Raw genomic sequence first — 15407 nt, forward strand, 5'->3', positions numbered from 1 at the left:
TTGCTAATCTGTTTTAGAAAGTACATCAACAAATTACTGTGTTTTTTTCTCATTCACTTGAATTTAAAATTGGATTTTTGGTAACAAGATATGAGGCAAATGGGTACAACAACTGTACGGTAGAAATTGCTCCAGGTGATGGTGCCATAGCAAAATTATTACAGGCAGATTCAAGATACAAAAATTATTTGACAGCAAGCAGAATGACAAATTACTCAGAGGCTGTGTACATGTGCTTCTATAATTGCTCATAAATTATTATGGTTCATGTTAAAATTCAACGAGTTTGCCTAGACCACATGGTTTTATTTTAAATAAGAAAGTGGCAAATTATTAGCAATTGGGAAATGTAATCTGCATTATAAAATCATTACACTGGAACGTGGTAATTTTGTGTGCAACTTTTTCATTTGCTATCGCCTATCTGTCAAAATCTTCATTTTGTAACAGTTTTTAAGATTATGGAGCTTGCAACAGAAAAATCTGCCACTCGAATCTCACTAAAATATTATTTGCCATAAATTAGAGTTAATTATAAGGTGGATATAACTTGGACCCTCTCTGAGGGGATTTAGTTACTGGATGGCATAAGATACTTTTCCTCATGATGTGGCTTTCCTGGCTTTGGTCCTAAAAGCGGTGTTATGGGAGACTTCAGGTGACTTACCTCTTCATAGCTTCTTGAACTAAGTTTAATGATTGGAATACATTTTCTTAGCCCAGGAATAAATGTCTAGTTTTTCAACCCAGTCTATGTCCACTCACCATTGTTAGATGACACTGTAATTCCAGAGTTACACAATAATATAAACTAGTTGTCATACTTACGCTACAATGGCAAGAGCACTTGTTATAGAGTCAAACATGGAGTTGTAACTTACCGTATGACATAAGTAGGTTGCATAGCTCCTCTAGGCCTCAGTTTCCTATATAAGTTGTAATACCGTGAACTCTCTGTCTACCATCCATGACTGCTGTGAGGAAGAAAACAAAAAGCCATGGGAAAGTGCTTTGTAAATAAGGCCCCATAGAAATGGAAGGTATTAATTTTTTGCTGAACTGAAAATCAATTGCTTTACAATATTATTCAGAGTATATGTGGTGAGGGAAAATTTTGGAACTTAAAAAGCACTCAAATCAGGCACAGTATTCCAGGGCATGTTATGTATAGTGGCCACAATCTTCTAAAGAGAAAATAAACACAACTTTCCTTAAGCATTTATTTCTGAGTTTCAAATAATGTTAGGACAAAGATGTTTCATCATTTCATGTAACTGAATTATTATATATTTTTAAAATGCTTAATAAGAGAAATATAATGAGTGCTTTTTTATAAGCATTTATACATACACACGCACTTACGTACACATACTTAGGAAAACGTGGATACTGTGTAACACCATGTATGGAGGGTGTGTTAGTCCATTAGGTCTTCTATAACAAAAATATCATAGACTAAGTGGCTTGCAAACAGCAAACATTTATTTCTCATAGTTCTAGAGGCTGAGAAGTAAGATCAAGGCACCAGCAGATTTGGTGTCTGGTGAGGGTCTGTTCTTCCCATTCCTCATAGACAGTGCCCTCTAGTTGTGTCCTCATGTGGTAGAAGGAACTCCTAATCACCTCCTCAAAGGCCGCACCTCGTAATTCCATCATGTTGGGGGTTACAATTTTAAAATATGAATTTTGGAGAGACGCAAACATTCAAACCATAGCAGAGGGACAGTTAAGCAATTGTCTTGGGGTCCCTTTAACTTCTAGATCAGCTGTTGCAAAACTATGACCCAGGGGCTAAATCTGGCTCACCAGCTGTTTTGTAGTTTTACTGGAACACAGTCATGCTAATTTGTTACATACTGTCTATGGCTGCTTTCTCACTACCATGGTAGAATTGAGTATTTATGGCACACTATGGCCAAAAAAGCTGAAAATATTTATCGTGAGGCCCTTTACAGAAAAAGTTTACTGACTCCCGTTCTATGCTTTGCCGAAAAGGAAGCCTCCCTCGCTTTTGCCATTTCAAATGAAATGCACATTTCCCCCTTGATGTGCACCAGGTTTGTAGTTATTTATTTTGCCAAAAGAAAGAATACAAAAGGGTCAACTGACATGACTCCTGGTTTTGCTTTTGGTTTCTTCCATTTGTCTTCTCAACTTTCCCCATAATCAATAAGAATAGTAGATAATCTTCACTAAATGGAGTTTTCTTGAAAGTTTGGAAGGATTTTATTTTTCATGCAAGTATTTTGGGAAGGTGAACTGTATTTTCTAGTACCTTTGATATCTCTGCTAATATGTCGTGCATATTTTACATTGAGTTAGCAGAATCTGCAAGTATGATACCACAACAAATACATTCTGTGCTTTTTACCTTGGTTTCTGGGAGCTCCTGTCATTTCTGTATCTCTAGGTCTTGTGAGTGTATGGCTGAACAACACCCCATTCCTAAGAAGATGGTCATTTCAGGCTCAAAAAAGAGAGTAGCTACTTATAGTTAGGCTTGGCCCTAAGTAGGAAGAGACTGGCCCAAGGTCCTTTCCTATGTAAACTTGTCTGTCATGTCACTGAACTTTATCTAAAGACCTGCCATTTGATTGCACCCCCTCCACTCCACCTGAGTACTACAGAGGAGAGTTAAGAGAACTCTTCCAAAGGTTATCTTTATACAGTAGCAATACTCTCTACAAGGTATCTCAGCAGCTGACGAATTAGACATTTATTTTAATGAGTTGAAGACATTCATGTGTTCTTGTCAACAGTTAAAGGTAGGAAAAAATAACCTAAAATGATTTCAATTGCCTTTGGAAAAAAAAAAAACAAGCAGAAATCTTGTATTATCTTGGAATTCACTGATTCTGAGCTGACAGCAGATTGCTCAGTAATCGGGCTGTGTCTCAGAAGCAGTGATTTGATTGAGTTCTCATATTCTTCTTTGAATGAGAGATGTTGGTAAGATGGAAACTGGCCTGAGCTGATCCCAAAACTTACCAGATTGAATTATGGTTAAATGTGTTGAGAGTGACCAATGTGTTGAGGGCGACCAATCTGTTGAAGTTTGCCCAAGACTGTCTGTATTTAAAACTGAAAGTCCTGCATTCTGGGTAACCCTTCAGTCTCAAGGAAACTGGAACAAGTTGGTTACCCCAGGGGGACTATGAGATAAAATAATAGCTCAACCTTGATACTGTGCAAAGAAATGTGAATAAGATAGGTGAAATACCAGTTAGTGACAGAAGTGAGAAATGCTATTAAGCAAAAGGAACAGGGCAAGAACAAGAGCTCTCTTAAGTTATTGCAATGGTTAGCATACTTCAGGGGCTCCTGACTTAACCATATCCTCCTTTAAGTACTTTCAATTCATGCTCTATATCTGCTATGGATTGACATTATAGCATAGTGCTTAAAACCTCAGCCTTGGGAATCAGACAGTGTGGGTTTAAATCCTGGCTCTACCACTGATAAGCTGAGTGACTTTGAACAGATTATATACACTCTCTGCCTTTATTTCACCATCTGTAAATAAGGTTACTAACAACAGTAGCTGCCTTGTGAGGCTTAGGGAGAGATTAAACACGTCATTTTAAATCACTTTGAACAGTTTCTGGAACATAGTATGTGCTTAGTGTTAGCTACTATTATAATATTTAAATCCTGTTTTATTCTTCTTTGCACATATCACTACCGTGTAGGTGTCTCATAGGCACCTCCAGCTCAATGTATCTAAACCTGAACTCTTCATCCTTGTCCCCAGACTGCTCCTTCTCCTGTGTTGGCTCTTTCAGTGAAGGAAGGAAGTTACCTTAGATTATTCTGGAAGGAAGGAAGTTACCTTAGATTATTCTGCAAACCTTAGATTATTCTTGATTCTTTTCTTTCCTTCACCCTCTACATACAGGCAATTATCCTTTATACTCCCCACTGACCATTCATTTATTCTTTATTATATATTCTTCCTTTTATTATAAAACATTTGAGTGCCACCCACTGTTCCATAAAAATTTGGGAGCTTAATAGTGTTGCCACTGAAGCAGAAACCTAAAGGCCATGAGCCCTTTCCATAGTTCTCCACATGCAATCTCTTACAAGTCTGATCTACCTCCACATCACTTATATCCCTATCTACTCTACTGTTCTCTTTGCTACTTCCTTGGTTCACCTTCACTTTTTTATCTCAACTATGGTGACAATTTCATAAATGATCTCTGTGCTTCTAGTCTTGACCTCTTCCAGTCTTTGTTTCACGCTACTACCAGAATGATCTTTGTAAAAAGCTAATCATTAGAGATCCTTCAATGGCTCCACATGGCTTTCAGGATAATTTCCAAACTTCTTGACTTACTATACAAGGCCTTTAAATGATCTGTCTCCTATTTACTTCACTGGTATCTTCTAACATTTACCCATATGCTCCAGCCATATGGAACCACTTGTAATTTCCTGAATATGTCACATTGTTTCAGGCCTTCATGACCTCATAAGTGTAGTTTCCTTTGCTTGGGATGTCCTGTCCTCTGTATTCATCTAGCTATTGGCTCCTCATTTTTCAAAATTTAGTTCAAGGGCCACTTCCTCTGCAGATCCCTCTTTGATCTTCCAATCTGGCTCAGTAGCTCCCAAGACACCTCATTCTTTCTTTCGTGGTATATTGAAGATACCTCTGGTATGCTTAATGGTTAAAAGCATAGCCTTGGGAGCAGTATCCTTGAATTTGAATATTGGCTCTCACACTTACCAGTAAAGTGGCCTTGGATGGGTTACTTAATCCTCAGTGTCCTTGTCTATTATATGGAGAAATCATATTGATAAAAACTACTTGCAAGGATTAGATAAGTTAATACACGTAAAGTCCTTAGAATAGTACCTGGCGCATGGTAAGCCCATTGTATTATCTATTAATATCATCACCACAAGTACTTATTTAATAATCCCACTAGAAGGTAAGCTTCCTGAGACAAAGGCCCATATATTATTTGACAGCGTAGCCCCAGGGCCTATTCCAGTGCCTGACGTATAGGTGCTCGATAAATGTTGTTGAAAAATGAAGGAATAAATAAATGAAATAAAGAAATGGAGAACTGAAATGCCTTCCCCCTCCAAAAGCAATTAACTTCCCAACCCACCAAGCACCATTTAGCTTCATATACCTGCAAGAGGGAGAGACTAGTGACTTTATCTGGTCCTTATTTTTACATTTGTAACATCTACTGTGCTATTTGGAGGAAAGTATGCAGGCTTGGCTCCATTTTCAAATGCCAGAAGTTTTTGCCTTCACTATCACTTTAAACCTTGTGAAAATAATCAAAAGGTGATACTGTCCCCTATTGCAAAAGTGAAATTCTAGCAAATCACAAAAGAATAAACGGTGAAAAGTCTTCTTAATCATGGAGCTAGCTGTGCTCCATCCTGCTCATTCTGGACACTTGGAGAGATGATTTAGAGAATTTGCCAGATTGCAGATTAATCAGAAAGCACATGAACTAAGATGAGTGACAGCACAGTAAGAAGAACATCTCTGCTTCACATAAATGGAGACAAATTGACTTACATTTGAGGCTGTACAGTTACACAGGAGAAGTCTTCTTGGTTGTGTTTTTAAAGTGGAGTGGGGAAAAGCCATCAATTTGATTGGCAACTCTTGTATAATAAAAACTTAATTCAAACTAACTACAAGACCATTTTTATAATGCCACCAAATGTTATCAGCCTTATTATAAATTATTACATTACTTTCATCTATTTCTCTTTGTCATCGTTACTACTCTGTGGGATTTGATCTTGCCCTTCTTCAACCAGATAACTAGGCAAGCTGGATTAATGGTCCAACTTCTCTCATCTCTTATCTGAACCTACAATCAAGGAGTCCCCAGATCATCAACTGAAGTAGTGAGATAGCAGTTTGAACTCTGATATTCAGATATAGTGAGATGGGGGAAAGGGTTGGCCCAACACTCTGTGACGAAGAGATGGGAATATTTATCATTTTATGACCAACAATTTTCTGGCCCTGCCAAAGGAATTTCTGCCTAAGGAATGATTTCATAACTCTGTGAGTCAGCTATATGGGCTGAGATGAGATTTTCAGGAGATATTTTTACCTTTACTTGGTCAATTTTGTTTTTCCTTCTTCAGACCTGTTTATCATGGACTTGTTCCATTTGCAAAACCACTTTTGCATTGTAGCTAATGATGGCAAAGCACCTGGTCGATTTGGTTGATTCAGTCTACTGGTGAGTCACTTTAACAGGAGATGACTCCCTGCCATTCCCAAAAAAAGGCAGTTCTTTGAAAACAGCTTTGGAAGGGCTGTAAAGCTAAGAGAGCATAGCAATGCCTCCTCCCCCCGCCCACCCCACCACATACCCACATCCATGTGGCTTCACTTGCAGTAGAAGTGGCACAGCTTCATTGCAAAACTGTAAAGCTGGGGAAGTGTGTCTTCAGGAGAGGCAGGGAAAGAACATGGACTTTGGAGTCAGAGATACCCTGTTTTGCCATTTTATTATGGTTGTTATTATTATCAGTTGCATGATTAGCATTTACAGAGTATTTGTAGGTGCCAAGATCTAAGTTAAAGTCTTTTATATAATTTGCATTTCATTCTGTAATGACCCATGAGAAAGGCACTATTATAATTCCCCTTGTATAGGTGGGGAACCTGAAGCACAGAGAGGTTATCTTAATTGTTCAAAGTCGTACAGCCAAGTCAATGGCAGATCCTGAATTCAAACATCGGTATGTCTGATTCTTAACATTTTTCTTCTGTTTCTCTAACAAATACATGAACTTAATGAAGTAATATAATCCTGAGTTTAACAACCATTATGTCAGAGATCGGCTACAGTGATGCCAACACATTGATCCATCAGCCCTTGGGATGGCCAGACAGGCCTGGGATGGCCAGCCACATTGGTCTGCTAGAAGTCTTGTCATTTTATCCCAATGAGGCAATACATTTTATAGTTTTTTATGTGTACGATTACATGAAAAATTTGGGCAGCAAAATTTAATTTCTACGAGTGTCAGTGTTTTCCTCTAAATGCGAGGCTATTCGTATGTTTTGCTAAGGTTTTGGTGAGGATTAAATGAGTCATTGTATTAGCCAGTGTTCTCCAGAGAAATAGAACCATAGGAGGTGTGTGTGTGTGTGTGTGTGTGTGTGTGTGTGTGTGTGTGCATGTGCATGTAAAGAGAGAGAGGGGGAGGGAAGGAGGAAGAGAGAGAGAGAGAAAGAGAGAGAGAGATGGATTAAAAGTATTGGCTCATAAGATTATGGAGACTGACAAGTCCTAAAATCTGCAGTCAACCAGCTGGATACCCTGGAGAGCCAGAGGTGTAAGTTTCAGTCCAAATGTCAGCAGTCTTGAGACAGAGGAAGAGCCAATGTTTCAGTTCAATCTGAAGGCAGGAAAAAAAAAGATTGTTCCAGCCCTAAAGCAATCAGACAAAAGGAATTCTCTCTTACTCTGTTTTTTTTTTTTCTATTCAGGCCTTTAATGGATTGTATGAGGCTCACGCACAATGGGGAGGTCAATCTGCTGTACTCAGTCTACTGATTCAGATGGTAATCTCATCCAGACACACCCTCATAGACACGCCAGAATAATGTTTGACCAAATAGCTGGATACCCCATGGCCCTGTCAAGTTGACACATGATATTAACCATCACAGTCAACTAACATGATGTTTGATATGTGGTAAGGACTTAACAAACGATCCCTCCCATCAGGTACCCTTCTTTGATGTTTATAACAACTCTACACTGTAAACAGAGCTACTCTTTATTTTACAAATAAGAAACTCATATTATACCCAGGTATCTTCAAATCTTCTATCCTTTTAACTATACCATATAACCTTCATGCCACTTTTTGTCGAATGATGTTACTTAATAAGGACCAGAGAGCCCCTATGGGCCAAATACTCCTTTCCTTTTTCCTTCTTTCAGCTCTACCCAATTAAAAGTCACTATCCAGAGTACAATTTATTCAGCAGGTTTGTACTGGGTGATGATAGTGGGTATTGGCTTAATTTGATAAAATAGTCTATGCTAACACATAATAATAATATCTCTGCTAGGAGTTTTGTCATTTCTAGAGTACAAGACACTCTAATTCAGTGAAAAAAAAACAACCATGATCCCTGAAGTCTCTAAAAGGTGGTACAAAGCAAGTAAAGCACTTTTGGTTGAGAAAGTTTCAGTTTCTTTCTTTCTTTTTTTTTTTTTTTTTTTTGAGACAGAGTGTGACTCTTTCACCCAGGCTGGAGTGCAGTGGTGCGATCTTGGCTCACTGCAACCTCCACTTCTTGGCTCACTGCAACATCCACTTCCCAGGTTCAAGCGATTCTCATGCCTCAGCCTCCCAAGTAGCTGGGATTACAGGTGCATGCCACCACACCTGGCTAATTTTTTTATTTTTAATACAGACAGTATTTCACCATGTTGGCCAGGCTGGTCTTGAACTTGCGACCTCAGATGATCTGCCCGCTTTGGCCTCCCAAAGTGTTGGGATTACAAGTGTGAGCCATCACTCCTGGGCCCAGATTCTTTCAAACTGAATTAGACTTTATGGATGATAGGGATTTGGTGGAGTGGGTGGGGAGGTAGGTTCTGCTTGTTCCTCCTATAAATTGAGTTGGTCCTAGGTAGTCAGGAAGAACAGGCTTTTTATGCTGTAGCTTTGAAAGCCAATGGACATCAGCAAGGTGTCCATCTCAGGTACCTTCTCCTAGCCACCTGATAATATTAAAATCAATGTCATGAAGGATCAAAAGCAAATAGCCACAATTTCTAACTTGTTATAAAAAGCTTCCATGCAGCTTGATAATAATGACCCTCTAAAAAAATGTAAAACAAAGGGAGAGAGTCTTTGGAATCATTTGTATTTGTCAGCTAAAAAACAGTGGGCAAATATCATGATAATAGGAAAAAAATACAAATGAGCATATAAAAATATTTATAATATCTTAAGATGAGATTATCAGAATAGTTAAATTATGGTTGCCAGTATGAACTGAATTATCACTTCTGATATTATACATTATTTCCAACAATATAGATGATCATTCCTTATATTAAGCATTTCAAATGTTATAAATTATATTACCAATAAGAATAATCACTGCTAAAGTTATAAATCAAATTGTACTTACTATTACTACTATTGACAATAACTAATACACTAGAGCTAACTAGATGATGTTAGATACTGTTTGTTCTAAGTACCTGACATGTATTCATTATTAAATACAATGACCCCATGAAGTAGTCACAAGTGTCATTTGTTTTGCTAACATGGAAACTGAAGCACAGAAATGTTAATATGACTTCCCCAAGAAAACTTAGCTAAGCCATCACAGGAGTAGTAAGTGGACCTAGTTCCAGCACCCAAGTCCTTAACCCCATGCTATACTGCCAGTCAAGAAATTTCTTTTCTAGCCTTTTCTAGTATCTCGCTCCATTTAAGAATCTGTAGAATTAGGCAAAGAGTAGTGTAAAAAGTTCAAGAAGAACTAGACTTCGTGAGGATTTCGATGAAGCCCTGCTTCTTTCATTTTTAATTTTTGAAGTAGGATTCAGAAAAGTTTAGACACTGGCCAGAAGTCACACAACATTAGTCAAGGTGCAGCCAGAGATTGGAGCCTGTGCCTGGGTTCCCCCAATTATGAAGGTAACAGGCAGCGGTAAAGGGTGGTAGACTTCCCCTGGAGATGTTCAGCTTATATTCCTTCATGGAGTTGTTGAGCCAGCAGACTGAGATAAAAGATGCAATAGGATTTTAAAAGAAAGTTCAGTTTTGGGAGGAGTCTAAGACCCTCTATGAGGCCCCACCTCTGCTAATAAAAGGATGTCCAAATCTTTTGAGAATTCACCATTTTGGTCTCAAAATTGAAAGAAAATGGCCCTATTTGATCCTGGGAGTTGTGGTATCTATGGAGGCAGACAACACTTCGAGTAGGTATCCCCACAGTGTCTCTACAGAACCTGTGACAGAGACCTCTGGGGCCCATGGTAGGAGAAGTTTCCCAGGATGTGAATGCAGAAGAGCCATGTGTCACTGAAGATGGTCACACACAGGGATAGAGAGAATAGGACTGTGGAAATCAGGAAGAAGGTGGGGTATGTGGTAGGTGACAGAAACAGCAGGTCCCCCGTTCAAGGCCAGCTTGCTCCCTTTGGCTCTCAACTCCACATCCCCCTGTAGCATAGGGAGTAAGGCTAGGTTTATATTCTGAAGGGCAGTCTTTCCCCCCTGCCCTGTATTTTGGAGGTCTATGGAGGCAGTTGATTTACCTTCCATCATATAGAATGTGGCACAGCTGGGAACATTGATCTTAATATCCCCATTTGTTCCTGTCCAGGCTTCAAGCCTGCTAAACTCAGTACGGACTCAAATAGTCAAAAACTCTGCATGTTGTGGGTGTGTGTGGGAGGGTGGCGGGGGTGGGGGTGCTGGACAGACCTTATTAAACAACACTCCCATTAATCTCTACCTCACCTTACCTGGCCCGCTTACCTGCTTATGTCAGCCCAGAACATATACACCCAGAAGAGTGGAGACTAGTGCTGGTGGAACAGGGAATGCCCCTCCATGTCCACCTCTACCACTGGCAGTTCATGCATCAGAAAATCTTTCCAGAGGAGTCACGATGTGACAGTGTCAAATCATAGATTCCTTTAAATCCAACCCCTTCTCTGGCTCTAGATGGAGTGAGAAAAGAATCAGCTATGCTTGGCCAGTCTTGGGTGTATATTTGGAGGAAACTCTATGGTCAAAATGCCCCCATGGCATGTGTGGAAGGCATGAGGGTAAAGGGTTTGAACAGAGCAAAGGCAGCAAGGGCAAGAGGCTGAGAACATTATGGACAAAACGAATCATCCTCCTGAATGGATGAGGAGAGGAACTGATATGTGGGGCCCCCTCAGGGGCCTGATAACCTGTGGAGGAGAAAGGGAAGGAGGTTGGGGATTAAGAAGTTATATTAGTTTTCTATTACTGCCATAACAGATTATCACAAATTTAGAAGATTTAAATAATACCCACTTATTAGCTTACAGTTTTGTATGTCAGAAGTCTAGGAGGGCTCACCTGAGTTCTCTGTTTAGGGTTTCAAAAGTCAAGTGTCAGCCAGGCTCAGCTCTTACATAGGGCTTCTGGGGAAGACTCCGCTACCAAGCTCATTCAAGTTGTTGGTAGAATTGCTGAGATTCTTGTCTCCTTGCTGGCTGTTAGCCAGGAGCTATGCTCTATTCCTAGTTGAGGTTGCTGGCATTCCTTCTCAAGTGTCCCCCCTCCATCTTCAAAGCTAGCAATTTTACATAGAGTCCCTATTGTACCTAAGATTTTTTCTGACTTCCCTCTCTTCTGCAACTCGAGAAAGCTTTCTGCTTTTCAGTGCCCATGTGATTAGGTCAGGCCCACCTGAATAATCTCCCTATTTTGTGGTCAACTGAGCCATATAATGTAACATTACCACAGAAGTAATATCCTATTCACAGGTTCTGGAGATGAGAATGGGGGCATTTGGGGGGTCATTTTAGAATTTCTGCTACAAGAGTGTTTATGGAGTTGGAGGGCAGGGACTTAGTATTTCACTAGGATCACCAAGCTCCAAAGACTCACCCCATATTCTTAGCCAAATAATAGTCTAGAACCTTAAACTTTGGTTGGAGAGATAGGCGTAGGGATAAGATGATGGGCATACCCTGTTAATGGTAATCTCTTAATAATTTGTGGTCTAGGTGGTGATGTTGGGCCTCAGAAACTGAACTACAATGACTAGGGGTGAGGACAGAAGGTCCTTAAGATTCTGGGACTTAAGATTTTCCCATCCCCAAGCCTTCTAAAAACAGAGTATGCAGAGCTGTCCTCCCCACCTGGCCACCTACATGGGAATATTATTCACCCCTCTGGAATTTCTTTTTTTTTTTTTTTTTTTGAGACCGAGTCTCGCTCTGTCGCCCAGGCTGGAGTGCAGTGGAATGATCTCAGCTCACTGCAAGCTCCGCCTTCCGGGTTCACGCCATTCTCCTGCCTCAGCCTCCCGAGTAGCTGGGACTACAGGCGCCCGCCACTGCGCCCAGCTAATTTTTTGTATTTTTAGTAGAGACAGGGTTTCACCGTGGTCTCGATCTCCTGACCTCGTGATCCGCCCGCCTCAGCCTCCCAAAGTGCTGGGATTACAGGCGTGAGCCACCGCGCCCGGCCTTGGAATTTCATGATAAGACCTATGTGGTAGGGACATTTCTGATGTCTCTCCAGGCTCACTCATGTCTCAGTCACATTAAACAACCTAGCGATATGATGAATAACAACTGCGGGTTTGCTCATGGATGGTTCAGGACAGAGCCAGGAGCAATGCGAAAGCCAACAGGAAAATGAGGTCTCTGATATCTAACTCTGGTTTTCTAGAGGGAGGAGAGTTTCCTTGGAGAAGGGAAAGAAAGTAGTCAGGCCTCTGTTGTCTGGTGGGAGGAAGGTACACTGAATCTGGAGCTCCTCGTAGCAGTGTTCTTAACCTTGGCAGTCTGGGTTGTGTTACTGTCAAAGTTTCTGCAGGATGCCCATGCTCAATGACAGATAAATAATTAACAAGAGGAGGCTGTGGCCTGGCCTAGGTAGTTGTGCCCTGGTAACCCATACTCCCTTGGTTTTACCCTCTAGAGCTTTCTCACCCAGCCTTCTGCTAGCATATGGAGTTGATGTTGAGGTGTTATACCTAGAGTTCTAACTGCTGCTTCTTTTTTTTTTTTTTTTTTTTTTCTTGTTTGAGACAGAGTTTCACTTTGTTGCCCGGGCTGGAGTGCAGTGGCATGATCTCGGCTCACTGCAACCTCCGCCGCCCAGGTTCTTGCAATTTTCGTGCCTCAGCCTCCTGAGTAGCTGGGATTACAGGCACCTGCCACCATGCCTGGCTAATTTTTTGTATTTTAGTGGAGATGGGGTTTCACCATGTTGCCCAGGCTGGTCTTGAACTCCTGAGCTCAGGCAGTCCACCCGTCTCGGCCTCCCAAAGTGCTAGGATTACAGGCGTAAGTCACTGCACCCAGCCTCTAACTGCTTCTTAAGCAGACTTCCAACCAATCCTTTTTTTTAGGTCTCATCTTTACCCTCCTACCACTTCTAGAGGGAACCCCTGCCTCTAATCCTTTCCTATGAGGAGCTGACAAATTTTCAAATCTCCACCCCATTAACAAATCTCCCTTGTTCCTTCTCTCAATTCCTCATTCACCCTCATTCATCATCATCATTCATCCTTTCATAACCCATTCCCTGCTTCCCCACGGATGAAGACTCACTCCATTCTCTTGGCAATCTTCCAGGCCATATCAGTTGAGCTGGACCTTATCCAAGTATATATTGGACACATGCAGGCTGGAAGACTTAACCTGCTGTTTGATCTTGAATATTGGCTGCATAAACAGACATAAACAACTGGCTGTTGACATGACATTTTTCCTTTGAGCAGGGAGGGCAGGGAGGGTGGATGAAGATTGGGAGGATGGTACCACAGCTGGAGAGAAAAGGGCTGTTGTCATCCACTTACTGAGTACAAGGAAGAGTATCTTTCTTTACCCTTTTGCCTTTTTAAATTTTGCTTACTCTTTTTACCTGGGCTAGTAGGAAGCTAAGAGCCATATTGAATGATTAAAAAAAATTTTGAGGAAAATTTATTGTGTACCAACACTATACAAGATGCTTTTGGCCTGAGCTATTTCATCTGAGTCTGCTGCCAACATAAGGAGGGACAAATTAATCCCCACCCTCACCCTGTACGCTCTGGCTGAGTCCCGAACATCAGCACCTTCAATGTCACCCACTGCTGGTGCCTTTGACTGTTTTACACATGAGAAAGTGGGGAACTCTTCTTCTTCACTGATATAACAATAAGATCGCTATAACTTGAATAAAATACTAGTTATGTGTGATAATTATTCCTATCAATACCCATGAAAGTAGTAGCGGTTAAGAGAAAGGAACCTGGACTCAAACTGGTTGTGGGACCTCAAGCAAGGCATTTAACCTCTGTCTCAGTTTGCTCAAATTAAATTGGGTATATTTATAACATCTGTCTTATAAGGTTGTTGTGAGGATTAAATGAGTCAATGAATGTAAAGCACTTAAAGCAGTGCTTAATACACAGTGAGGAGTTAAGAAACTATACTATTATTATCATCATTACTATCATTATTACTACTATTTACCAGCTTATAAATCACTTAAACTTGACAAAAACCCTGTAAGGTGTAAATTTCTCCCTAATTTACAAGAAACTCTCATTCCTCACAGTAGCATTAATTGCAATTATAGTACTAACAAATGCAAATCTCAATCCTCACAGTAGCATTAATTGCAATTATAGTACTAACAAATGCAAATAATAATAGAAATAACAGTGATGCTTCATAATTATGTCCATTTTACAGATGCATGCCAAGATTATCAGGAGTGGTATTAATTATGATTATGCTATCAATAGAGTATGTTACTGATATTCCAAAATCATCTTAATTTAACAGGTAAGAGCAGATAAAACAATTATTCTTATATTGGTATCCATTATTAGGATAGTTACCAAAATAACATTAGCAATAATAATAATGATAACGTTAACTAGGTAATATAATTTTGCCATTTCCCAGAGTGGAAAACACCATACCAGCAGTACCAGGAATGGCAGTTACTATGGTTTTTTTTAAAAAAAATACTGTATTCAAATACTGCAAATAACTGCATTAACATTTTACCTCACTTATTCTGATTCTGACAAGATGAAAGGGTAATATCAGGATTCCTTTAACAGCATATAACTAATTTGTTATTAACTATATTTATTAGTAAATTATTAAAACTGTGCTGTACTTACTGTAATACTTGTAATGATTATGATATACATAACAGTACATAATATATAATGATATTGATTATAACGATTAATGGTATGACCAGTTATGACCTGAATTATAATAATTGATGCTGTAAAGGTGAAATTATTAAATAGTATAATAATAACATAAACACAAATAATAATGGGTGCAGAGTAATTATACTCAGTTAACAAAAAGTAAAGCGTAATAGAAACCTTCCTGGTAGTACTTCCTGGTTAACTAATATTATAACATTATGATATTAATGTAACCACCAATAATAGTATTAAGGATATACTAGAATTAGGCCCCTTTCACTGCAGAGACAGTCAGTACATGGGCACAGTTAAATATATTTAATCCTCTAACATCAACCTAAATGCATATAGTAACATGGAATATCCTGTAACTACACCCATTTCCCAGAGGGAAAAAGGTGAGGCCAGCATACTGGGTAGTGATTAGGGCACTAACACTACAGAGACACAAGTTATACTCAGGAAGTATGCTATATGTGGCCATTTCCCAGCAGGAAAGTCT

The sequence above is a fragment of the Pan paniscus genome, chromosome X (genome assembly GCF_029289425.2).
Source record: "Pan paniscus chromosome X, NHGRI_mPanPan1-v2.0_pri, whole genome shotgun sequence".
Classification (NCBI taxonomy): domain Eukaryota; kingdom Metazoa; phylum Chordata; class Mammalia; order Primates; family Hominidae; genus Pan; species Pan paniscus.